Consider the following 11,884-nt stretch of genomic DNA (forward strand, 5'->3'; position numbering starts at 1 on the left):
GGCCCACGTCAGACCGCTCCTGGAGTACGCCAACCAAGTTGTCTACTCAGGACGTACGAAAGACGTCACCCTCATTGAGCGTGTCCAGCGGGCCGCCACGAGAATGGTTACCGGCCTCAAATCCGTGGACTACGAAACGCGTCTCGCGATGCTTGATCTCTTTTCCCTGGAGTACCGTTGCTTCCGAGGTGACCTAATTCTTACTTACGCCCTGTTTGAAACAAAGCTTGGCAAACAGGTTTCTTACCGTTGACCCAGCAAACACCTGGCGGGGACTTAGTAAGAAAATTTTCACGCTCAGGGCACGCCTTCATTAGACAATTTTTTTCACTTCGGGTAGTAGCTGCGTGGAATGACCTTCCTCCGACGGTTGTACATTCTTCGTTGGAGCTAGCGTACGTACAAACGAAAAATCGCTATCTAACTGTCAGCTTACGGATTTGCCGACACTGACCCACACGAGCTGTGGCTTTGAGACGTCGTCAGATTGGAATGACCTTCCTCCGACGGTTGTACATTCTTCGTTGGAGCTCCCCAGCGTACAAACGAAAAATCGCTATCTAACTGTCAGCTTACGGATTTGCCGACACTGACCCACACGAGCTGTGGCTTTGAGACAACCGTCGTCAGATACCTGAAAACGCCTTGGTTCTGCTTCTCAACTAGGCCAGGCCTCACAGCCATACAACAGAACAGCCCGTACTGCAGCCTGATACACACATTACTTGATATTCATGGATATCCCGCCTCGACGCCATATGTGTTTCAAATTAGCGAACGCGACTCTAGCATTGCAGGTTCGTGCACTGACACACTACAATCAAAACTAGTACAACTTTGGATGTATGTAGAACGCTGCACCACACTACTCCAACTGGATCAGAAAGATACCTGTGATCTTATGTAAGCTTTGTTCTACCTCTGAGGATTTCCTCGGCCAACCAAAATGATCCCCCTATCCACAGAATTGCACAAACCAAGTCATCTCAAAAATGACGTCCGTTACGGGGCTATCCAGAAACCGAAGTTTTTCAGTGCAATAATGGTATGGCACTCCTATACCCAGTTTGACAGCACACCTGCAACTATGCTTTTCCTTCACTTGACCGTACTCTATCGCCCACTTGTTCCATTACATGCAACTATAAACAAGCTCTCGCTTTGTTTCGACTAACCTTATGATCACGCCCGACGGTACGCCACCCACCTGTTGAAATAAACATTATTACGATAACATGACACTTTGTGGGTACAAAGTGCACACCAAAAGACAACATCCTTATCATCACCACTGATAGAAGAACAAGATGCTAACAGACTCACCAAATACGCGCGATGTAACGCCTCAGACGCAACTGGTTTTGCAAGGCTACATGCTTTTTTAGGCTGTAACAGCTTCATTCTGAGCTTCATTCATCGTACAAATGCGCAGCAAAACCAGATATCTCCAATTTCATGTTCCTGCAATTTCCAAGCTAACTTAGTTGCGCACAATCTAGTCAAGACACGTCCCTCACAATCACATATGCCAAATCCAGTTAGCATCAAACCCATACCTAGTATCTGCTTGTAAAGATCGATTACTGCTTTTGAATTCCGGCAGCGTTGCCCTGATGAAGTAGTTAGGAATTGTGACAACTTGTGAATGTCTGTTATTTCGGGCGGCAACCTAACTCACATCAAAGTGCTTTCTGGCAAACCTTTCGAACGTTTTCCCTATTTTTAATCCCCAACGTAGACATGGCTGTCTTATTACCTCGTTTAAATGGCATCTAGGAACCATCGTGAACCCTCGATAAACCCAAGAATATCCTAACTGTAATGACAACCGTAAACGGCTCTTCCAAGATGTTCATGTACGGGGCTGTCCACGGACCCAAGTGCGGCGTCGCGATGATGGTACCGCGGCCACCATACCCAGTCTGACGGCTTGCCCGTAGTACGCTATAACTCAAATATCTCCCAGACGAGCCTTACCCAGAAAATCGTTTCATTCCGTTTTATTCGTGCAAGGACTTAGAAGCAGTAGCCATCTTGTTGTACCGTCTGCTTGTTCTGCCCACAGACCCAATAGCTTATCCAACTTAAATATTGGTGGCTGGGTATATCGGTGAAGGCCAAACGTTGCCTCAAGCCAGATATAACGGATGCTGACCGCCATTAAAGACAAAAACGCTTACTGGCTGTGACGAATTCCTTGGCTCCAGATGGACGCCTGCCGCAGCCATAGTAGAATTTTTCTGTATCCAGGTTGCTAATGACCGCCCCAGTTTGAGCTTGCGCGTGCGTAATGGGAATGATCATTGTCTACGTCGTTTTAAGGTTATTTCCAAATCTAATACCCAAGTAAACACGCAAAGAAACCAGATTTTCTACGAAATTTCCCACGAGTTTCATAGAGGGAATGAGCGGAGCCGCCAACAGCCATTAAGATATGAATTCCGCCCCCATAGTGGAGTCCGAGTTCGTTTAAACAACCTCCAATAAAACTGCAGCCGCGTAGGGGGATCTCATACGCCCGAATAATTAGCATTATATGTCAAAACTTTATGTTAAAGCTTCCCTCTTTTGAACCGCAGTTTCGGAGAAATTTTGAGTGTGCATCCAGGTCGTGGTTACCTGAAATGTATTTATTTCAGTCACTTGAATTAGCGCAATACGGTATACCGACTTTGACAGGTCACACAGCGTCTTGCGTTCTAGGCTGCCAGTAACTCAAGTCCATGGGGCCTATATGTTAGGACGATATAAAAACCGGTGCGACGCTACAAATTATTATTTCACCCATTTTTCGCTTGTGCCATGGGTGTTAACGGCATGTTAAACGCGTCTGGTACAGTACTAACCAAGGTACCGTTTACAGTGGAGTGGGGTCAAGTGTAATATCTTGTGGATTCACAGATGTTGGGGTACTTCCCCGGCACGTGTTATGCCTGCCAACACCGTTTACCGGCGGTTAAATATGAACAGAATGTGCATCATCTTTTTGTTATGCGTTCATGGTGGACAAATGCATGCGTGCGAGTTCACACTGGAACGCTAGTTAAAAGATCGTCGGTACCTTGATAGCCACCTGCATAACCATCCAATCAACTTACGTCCAGGTACGCCGAATTTGACTGCTGGTCCTTCATACGTGTAGCTCACTGTAGCAATCGGCTAGTTATTGCCAGTTTCAATATGCGCCACTCCCATGATCTGCGTAGACCTGGCTGAAATGTGTACGCTTGGAATTGGCACCTGACTGCCCACCAGGAATGTGTTTTTTGATTTGTTGAGGTGCTTCACGTCTTTCGTGGAACTCCGCGACTGTGTCCGGAAAAACTAGGGAATTGACTAAACCGGTGATGATGTTTGGGCCCCGCGCAATAAATTGCGCCGCTTGGATAGTCTTGTTCGTAATCTGCAGGGTATTCAAGAGGCCTTGCGCCCATTTGGACCCATGACTGTGCCTGTTTGCGATAACGGAAGTTTGAGTGTTTTGTCGGTGACTTCTGTGTGCCTGAGCCGATTGTTTGATAGAAACGGTGTGTTGCTTAGACATGTTTGACACACCAGTGTAACGGAGGTAGGTACTGCCTGTGGCGTATGGTAATCACCAACTGTAATGGTGTTGGTAGTATCATGTTCTATTCCTTTATCAGGAATGAGCATCAGAAATGTTGTGACCATCGGTAATGAAACAACTAACCAAGTCGAACCTGCGAGCAGGTGTATCAAGTGGTTACTTACTGAGCCTTGCTCGTTGCTAACCTGTGTTCAAGCCGTAAGCAAAAGGAGTGAGCAATAAGAAGCCAATAAGAAGCCTCCCACTTGTGCGTGGACGACCGGAGGGTGCAAGATTGCCATCTCAGTTACAATGTTTGGGCCAGCTGACCAGGGTTAACGCAGGTTGTGTGCCAAGCTGGGTGTTATCCGCTGAAGGTGTCACAGGCGCATCCAGGTTGGAATTGCTGACCGTAGCATCTACAACTTTGGTGGGCTCTGACGACTGGATATCCTCGCTAGCAGTAGAAACGCCTGCTAGGTGCAAAGGTCAATTTAGCACCTCTAACTCTACCACACACAGGCGCCACCGAAATAGTCCTCTTCCGTTCTACAGTGACAAGATGTTTGAGCTAGACGAGGCTTTTGATCTGCCGGATAGTAACCATTACCTGCAGTGCATAAAGCTGCATAATCACAAGGTGCAAACAGAGCTCTGGTAATTTCCATTGAGTTGGCTGTTACCGGTTTCTTTTCCCGTTTATTTTTCAGGTAACTACCGAACACATTTTTGATGATTCTGTACTTTGCTTGCAATCGGCCATAATGAAATTGTTTCCAAACAAATGGCCTCACATCTCCTGATAACCCAAGCGTCATGCAAAGATGTTCAGACCTTGCGTCGCAGTCAAACGTGTGTACGTGGAAAATGGGGCGTAAATTTTCCGTTTCGTACATGCCTTTAGAGTGGTCCGGATACGTAGTGCCTCCATGTCGACGTAAGATCGCCTCTATCGGCGATTAATACAATATATGTTCAGAAATATATGCAGGGGCCCTGCGGTATGCATTTGACTGAGGCACTCACTACGCCTCTCGGGTTCTTCACTTCAGGCATGTTACCCATAAAGCAAAAATTCGTTACGCACTCATCAAAAATAAACGTTATCCAAGCCTGACTGTAATCGAGTAATTGCCAAACATTTTGGAATAAAGTGCACAGTATACTTGGGACACAATCTTTGTACGTTCCGTCTGTTGTTACTTATATGGCATGTAGAACCGCCAATGCGTGGGAGCTATCCTTGCGAAGTGGTCAGACACGTAACAAGCGCGATATAGATGTAGGGGTGAACGGTGGTCTTCTAAAGGTAGGGTTTCATGGTCATCCATGTGGACAAGAACTCGAAAGAATGCCTACCAGACAAAACTGAATGAGCAAGGTGCCACAACAACAATCGGCACGTAAATAGACAAGCATAGCAGGCACTGTTCACCAAATACACTAGCAACTGCTCCGGCTCTTCGGGGTTTGCAACTGATTGATAAACCCCCCTTTACGTCCACACAGAACTTGTGTTAAAAGATGGTATAACCGCAGCCACTATCATTGTTCCATTAGCTGCGAAGGACTGACCGATAGTTCCGTTGCAACAAACCAGTAGTTGGGTGGCCAATGATAATACAGGTTCTTGTATCTTCTGAACACGATTCGCATGACGCATGGTCTTCGAGGTGCGCACTTAGAGCAAGATAGAATTACATGCACGCTAATCATTTCTATCGAACGACAAACTAAGTCATAGCTATTGATCAAAGGTGAGAAAAATTAGTAAAAACACCAGCGATAACTGCTACGCAAAAATCGTCGTTCTTTCGAGATACAGTTACATTCAGGGGCACCATGGACAATTACATTTGTCGAAAGCAGGCCATGTTAATCCACCAAGAATTGCATCTTATCTGCCTTCATTACATTTGGAAATCTGTTAACAACGTAAATTTTTATTAGATACAACCCCGTTATAAGTTTATGCTACATACAAGAGCGTCAATCATAAACTTTCATTCCGCCACGTCCCCAATTTTAACTGTTCCCCCCCCCCAGATATTTCAGCCAATCGGAATGAGGATGATGCCACAAGGCGCGTGATCACGATCGTTCAAAAGAAGAAAATCAGCTGTTTTGACTGATGAGCGACCTAATGTTAGAGCTGAGGTAGAACAAACAGGTAAGTAATATGCTGCATGAGGTTAGAAACCATTTACTTGATCAAATAATCACACCTGACCCATGCGAATTTTTTAGTCACGTAAACGATCAATCATTCGGAGCATCAGTGCTTCCCAAAATTTCTCAAATTAATTTTTACTTGTCAGTTCCAGGTACAGGGGGACCTGGTTTAACTTTTTGCACAGCTTTGGAAATGGAACTTACCTCCTGTGGCTCGTGTGTTTCCGCTAACTATGAGTCAGGAGACAAGAGTTTGAAGCCATATTCACTCAATAATTTGAGTTTACCATGCCCGCAAACGTGAAGGGATTGTGGTGCTGAATGCCGAATCCTCCGTTATGTGGCAGCTTGTACAGACTTCCTTGTACTTAAAGAGGCCGTTAGATTCGCCAAGCTGAGGCCTGCGTTCTTGGATCTCTAACCGGATCCTAGATGAGCGCTCGATATGAATGAATGCCCATTGAGGTGGTGCGCCGTAACACTTTAACCTATTAGGCCCTGTCTCGTGCCAGAACTTTTACCACCTAGGTCACACCACAGAGTATCGGGCCCTGCACGTTTGCATACGAGTCTTCAGACACGTTGCTTAACGAAGCAACACCAGATACGGCAGCCCCTGCATGCTCAAAAGCCTCCTTCACGACTTTTCCAACACAGGCCGGTTCATTTAAGCTATGATACAACTGGGAAGATATTCCTCGAAAAGGGGGACATTGCTGTATAAAATGCCCGTCATTTTGCTAAATTTCTCCGTACAGACACTGCGCAACCATCCTTGCTTGACTTTGTTTCACTGGGTTTCTTTCTGATTTCTATCCGCATAAATTGTGAACAACCCATACTTTTGGATAATGACTGTCACACTGTGCTTCCATCGCGCACACACCGTACAGTGGACAACAAAATTCCAAATTTGAACACGATCTAGGAAATGAGTTCATTTCAAGTAAATTTCTAGAAAAAGTTTGATAGGTTACAGAAAGTTTGGGCCGTGCACACATAAACAATGATTCTATACCTTGGCGCAAAAGCTTGCCCTCCAATTGTCATTTTTAAAGGCACTGCACACGCTAATCATTAGTCGGCGGATACTCCTCTCCAAAAAATCGTTTTTTGAAACATTTATTCCACTCGTCGAATGCTGATGGGCTATTGCATGCGCTACTCGGTATTCACAAAAGGAAACTGAGTTTCCGAAATCTGCGAAGCTCTCAAGGTTACTACTTTATAGTGAACAATGTTTTTCTGACAAATTTCTCTACAACTTATCTGCACGGGGGTTTTGTTAAAATGAGCGGAACTTCAAGATCCCCAATCACCACCGAAGCCTTACTTACTGAGGTATCAACGACTGCGGTTAAACGTGAATCACTCACAAGGGACGAAGGTTGCAGGTGGTTTTGCAGCTGAACCGATTCATTAAACCTTGTAGGTGTACATTGTGCATGTTTGTCCAAAGTTTACGAGAGTGTCACCTTTATAGATAATTTTTGCTATCTGTGTCCTGTTTGGCTGGACAAATAACGTATTCTTTGTTTTTGGAACTCAAACATTGCTAGAGTTAATTATCAATGAGGTCGACACATTAACTATTTTTGGATAACTCGTGCGATATTTGGAGAAGTTAAGACTAGCAGATGTTGATGCCTCATGTCTGTAGACCAAGTTTTGTGGTAAACTTCAGCATGGTCCTTCAGAACAACCAGCAGCACATGCCGGGGCGATCATGCTGTCAATCATAGCGGAGAGGTCCATGATGCCTAAACGACCATCTGGAGGTAATCAAGGTCGATCACAGCGGACAGCCTGGGGACGGTTGTGGCCTTCTTGGGTTCAAGTGCTTGCAGTTTTCTCACCACCTGGATAAGTTGTTTACGTAGGCCGTTGAGCGCTGATGGGGGTGGCCCGAAAAAAGTATGAAGGACATCCCTTCCTCCGTTAGTTCGTAGTCGGACAATCACCTTTGGCGGATGAGAAGGCAACCAAGGAAGCCATCTATGAATAATATTTCTTACAACTTGGAACAGGCTGGTATCAGAACACGGAGAACAAATGAGTGCAAGAAAAACACGTTGCCTGGCAGAAGGGGTATATGCATCTGCCAGCGCAGGTTTCAAAAGCCCGGAAGTACTTGGGTGTTTCCACGGGACACCATAAGTTATTTTGCGTAGATAAGCCCCACTTTATTAGTTCCAAAACAGTGGCGGTGCAGCCCCTGGGGTCGCGGCCTCAAAACGAGGTAAGATGTGTTCGTAGTCATTCGACGGTCAACGTGAGAAATTAGCCGTTTCCTTTAAGGAATTCTCGTCGGTCACAATGATATAGCATACTCATCGCATGGTCTCTCATGAGCCCCTCAACGTACCAGGACACCTTCTTCGTGGTATGTTTCATTGTGTCTGAGCGATGCACTAGCTACTTCAGGCGATCATTGGCACTCTCCGGACGGTTGCTGTCTACGTTGCCAAAATGGGCCATCCCGGAGTGTGCGTACGGGTTTTGTACAACTAGTGGACCGTGAGATAAAAGAGAAATTGTGGGGCAATGCGTTGAGGCAACTGCGGGTCTTGTCAAAATTTGTGTGCCAGTATTATGGTAAACAGAAAAAATCTGTACAGCGGAGATTGTTAATGACGACATAAGCGTGTAATAAACATCTACGTACTCCCTGGTAGCTTTTCCAAGGTGAAGATGGTATAACATGACATCGCGACTGAATATGGCTTTGCCGCCTGCACTTGTGCAACCAATTCATCCATGACAATTTTTTTCGCTTGACACTGCTCTCCCACCTTTCCCTAAATAAGGCAAACAGTATGCATATGAGGGAAAACTGTTGGCTTTCCATAAAGGCATACATAACAAGACTTCTGGTACCCATCTACCATGTTATCAGAAAGATGCAGAGCTCGTAACTACAGGCTAGATATTAGTAATTTTATCAATACTTACCTAAGATGGTTTGTCGCGTGTATTCTGTCGACGCTTATTACATACCGGAAGCATCATCCTGTGCTAAGGCCGTGATCTTAAAGCAGGGAATTGGTTAGTTAGCCTAAACGCACAATCTAGGTGTCATATCTGACAGGTAACGTGCAGTCCAATTCACCAACGGACGGTCAGTAATAGTTGCGGTGAAACCGAATTCTGCGAACTTCACCTGCGTTTATTCAGTAGTCGCAACTGAGCGGTGGACAAAATATTGAACTGGAAGTGGGCAGATAGTATAGATAGGTTCTATAGGAAATTAACCGTTAATCGTGGGGAGGATTGAAGAAAGCCTTACGGTTAGACTGAACCTTGGGCAGTTAGCAACGCAGGATGGCACACAAAGGGCAGTGTTCTGTCGGACAAAGTAAACGGGAAAAATGTTGTTCAGCTCAAAGTGGGACAATTTTTCAACGACAAGGCAGAAATGAATGTAGAAAAATCGTCTATAGAAAAAGCGCAGTGTGCGTCCAAGGCGCGGTCTACACACAGTTGATAAGAGTGTAGCGTGGGATGTCAGGAACTCAGCGATTTTTGCGTTCGCGAGGATTTAGAAACGGCAAACACAGGTTCTGAAATTGTATATATGGAAATTGATATTGTTGAAGCCACGGGGCACGAGTACACATTTGCACAGATTGGGTGACGGAGTAGAGAAGACTAGAGAGAAGCAACAACATGTTTATGTTGAAATCAAAACTACAGCCACAAGTCAAGTATGCGTAAAATAATAGCTTAAAGTCACATAACTGGAATGACAATCGGGCTACTCGTTGTATGGGATCTGTCAAGGCTCTTTATGGATATATTCAATAGAGGGGGAGAGGTATGCACACGTCAGGCCATGTGACACACAAGTCTGAGCAGATACAGTTGGGTTTCAATCCCGCTCACTAGAAGCGCACCCAAATTACCTTTGCCGAAAATATGTTTTCGAAGTTCTGGCTTTTACAAAGAGTTGATCTAGTCCGGTTGCACCTTTCGGTAAATTTTTGCTCATAGCATTTTTTTAGGTGACCGAAATTTCAAGGTCATAGACCATCACCGATTCGCATTTTGTTACCAGTTTACGCAATATGAAACATGAAATCGCACTTCAGCATGTTTTTGCGTTCTTCGGTGTTCGTTAAGAAGGCAATAATGTCCACAGAATATCTAATGCAAATTCCACCCAGGAAAGTCGGTTATTCACGTTTATTTGCTTTACATTCCTCGGGTTTAACAAATGCTTTACAGGTAACGGTAGCTGTTGTCACTCGGCTCGACTATCTATCGTACATACTAGGCCCGTGCCCAAGTGCGACGCTGATAACCAGGCACCACCTGTGCAGAGTAGCCTAAACCATCGGCCAACGACGGTCTTTCATACGCATAACTATGTGCGATACTGTTAACCTTTGTCATCTGTGGTAAACAACAGGCCGGTATCGTCTACCTTGGCTACTTACCGTAGTTGCTAGAACTGAATCTATGTGCAACGCTGAGTGTGAGACCTCAACTATGCCCAGTAGCCCAGTCCCTGATAATCGTACATGCCCATGACCTCATACCTACTGGCTGCACATGAATATTGATTATCCTTTTTGCAATCGCAACTCTTCGCCACATTAAAGTGGTTAGGAACTGTGGCAAATTTTGACTGTGTGGTATTTTGGCCGGCATTCTAACTCACATCAGAGTGCTTTCTGGAATATCTTTTTTACACTTTTCCTGTTTTGAGTCCTTAATATAGACACGGCCGTCTCACTGCCTAGTTTGAATGGCAGCAATGGGCCACTGTGAACCCTCGCAAACTGCTCATCCAAGTTTTTCATGCACAGGGCTGTCCACGAACCCAAGTAGGGGTCGCGATGACGGCAACATGACACCATACCCAGTCTGATGGCTTTCCCGTTCACCTCGTCCCCACTGTTTCGCATACGAACGTGTTCATTGCACTCGCAAGACCGTATCAGTCCGTTTATTCTGGGCAAGACCACCTCATCGTGCCGTCTGTTTGCTCTGCCCACAAGCCAATTAGTTCATCCAACTGCATTATTGATGGCTCAGTGTATCGGTGAAAATCCTTGCCTCACGCCAGATATACATAACGTGTGCTGATGTAACGCAGTTGAAAATTGACTGCATCTGCTTGCACGTCCATCATATGACCTTATGTGTGCCTCTCCCTCTCTCTCCCTATTGCAGGTACCACGGACGAGCCACCACGAGCCCCGGGCAGGGAAGAGTAACCCCTTGTACACCCCCTTGATTGACCTTGACCTGCCTTTGTGCCCCCGTCTTCCGGTTTCGGTTTCGGCTTAATACACGTGTTGTTGCCACGCTCCGGTGTTCTTTTCTGTGTCACCCGACCTGCGCGAATGTGTGCTGTGTGTACCGTGTGGATTCCGTAATACCAACCTCTATATCCGCACATTTCAGAACCGACGTGTGCCGTTGCTACACCCTCTCGAACGCCGAATACCGTAAACTTCCTGACGTCCAACGCTACACTGACCACCATAAAAACGTACTAGGTATTACGAATTCCTCGGCTTCGGCGGGACACTTGTCGCAGGAGTAGAAAAATATTTCATATCCGAATCGCGAATGGCGCGGACGCGAACGTCATGATTAGTTTGCCGTTTTGAGGATATCTTTAAAGCCAATACGGAAGAAAACGCATAAAGAAAACAGCTTTTCCACGAAATTTTCTGCCGTTTTCACGGAAAACGCACGAAACCACCGGCGGCCATTCGAATACGATTTCCGCCCCCACAGTGGACGCCGCAGGCTATTGACACACTCAAATTGAGTTCGCCGAAACTATAGGATTTTCGAAGTTTCTATTTTACTGGGAAGTTAGTCTAACCAATTTGCACCTTCCCGTGACATGTTGCACGTAGCATTTTCTTTAAGTGAGAGAAATGTCAAGGTCATTGACCATCGCCGATTTGCATTTTTTGCCGGTTTACGCGTCACAAAACATGAAATCGCACTTTAACATATTCTGGCGTTCTTCGGTGTTCCTAAAGAATAAAATAACATCTTAAGAGTATTTAATGCAAATGCCACCCTATAGGATCAGTCGCAGGCGTTTTTTTGCTTTAGACACCTCAGACTTAACAAATGGGATATTTTTGTCTGGTGAACCTGCTCACAACACATTTTCCCGATGGATCTCATGTTTCATTAAGT

Source organism: Opisthorchis viverrini (genome assembly GCF_000715545.1).
Source record: "Opisthorchis viverrini unplaced genomic scaffold opera_v5_63, whole genome shotgun sequence".
NCBI classification, from domain to species: Eukaryota; Metazoa; Platyhelminthes; class Trematoda; order Opisthorchiida; family Opisthorchiidae; genus Opisthorchis; species Opisthorchis viverrini.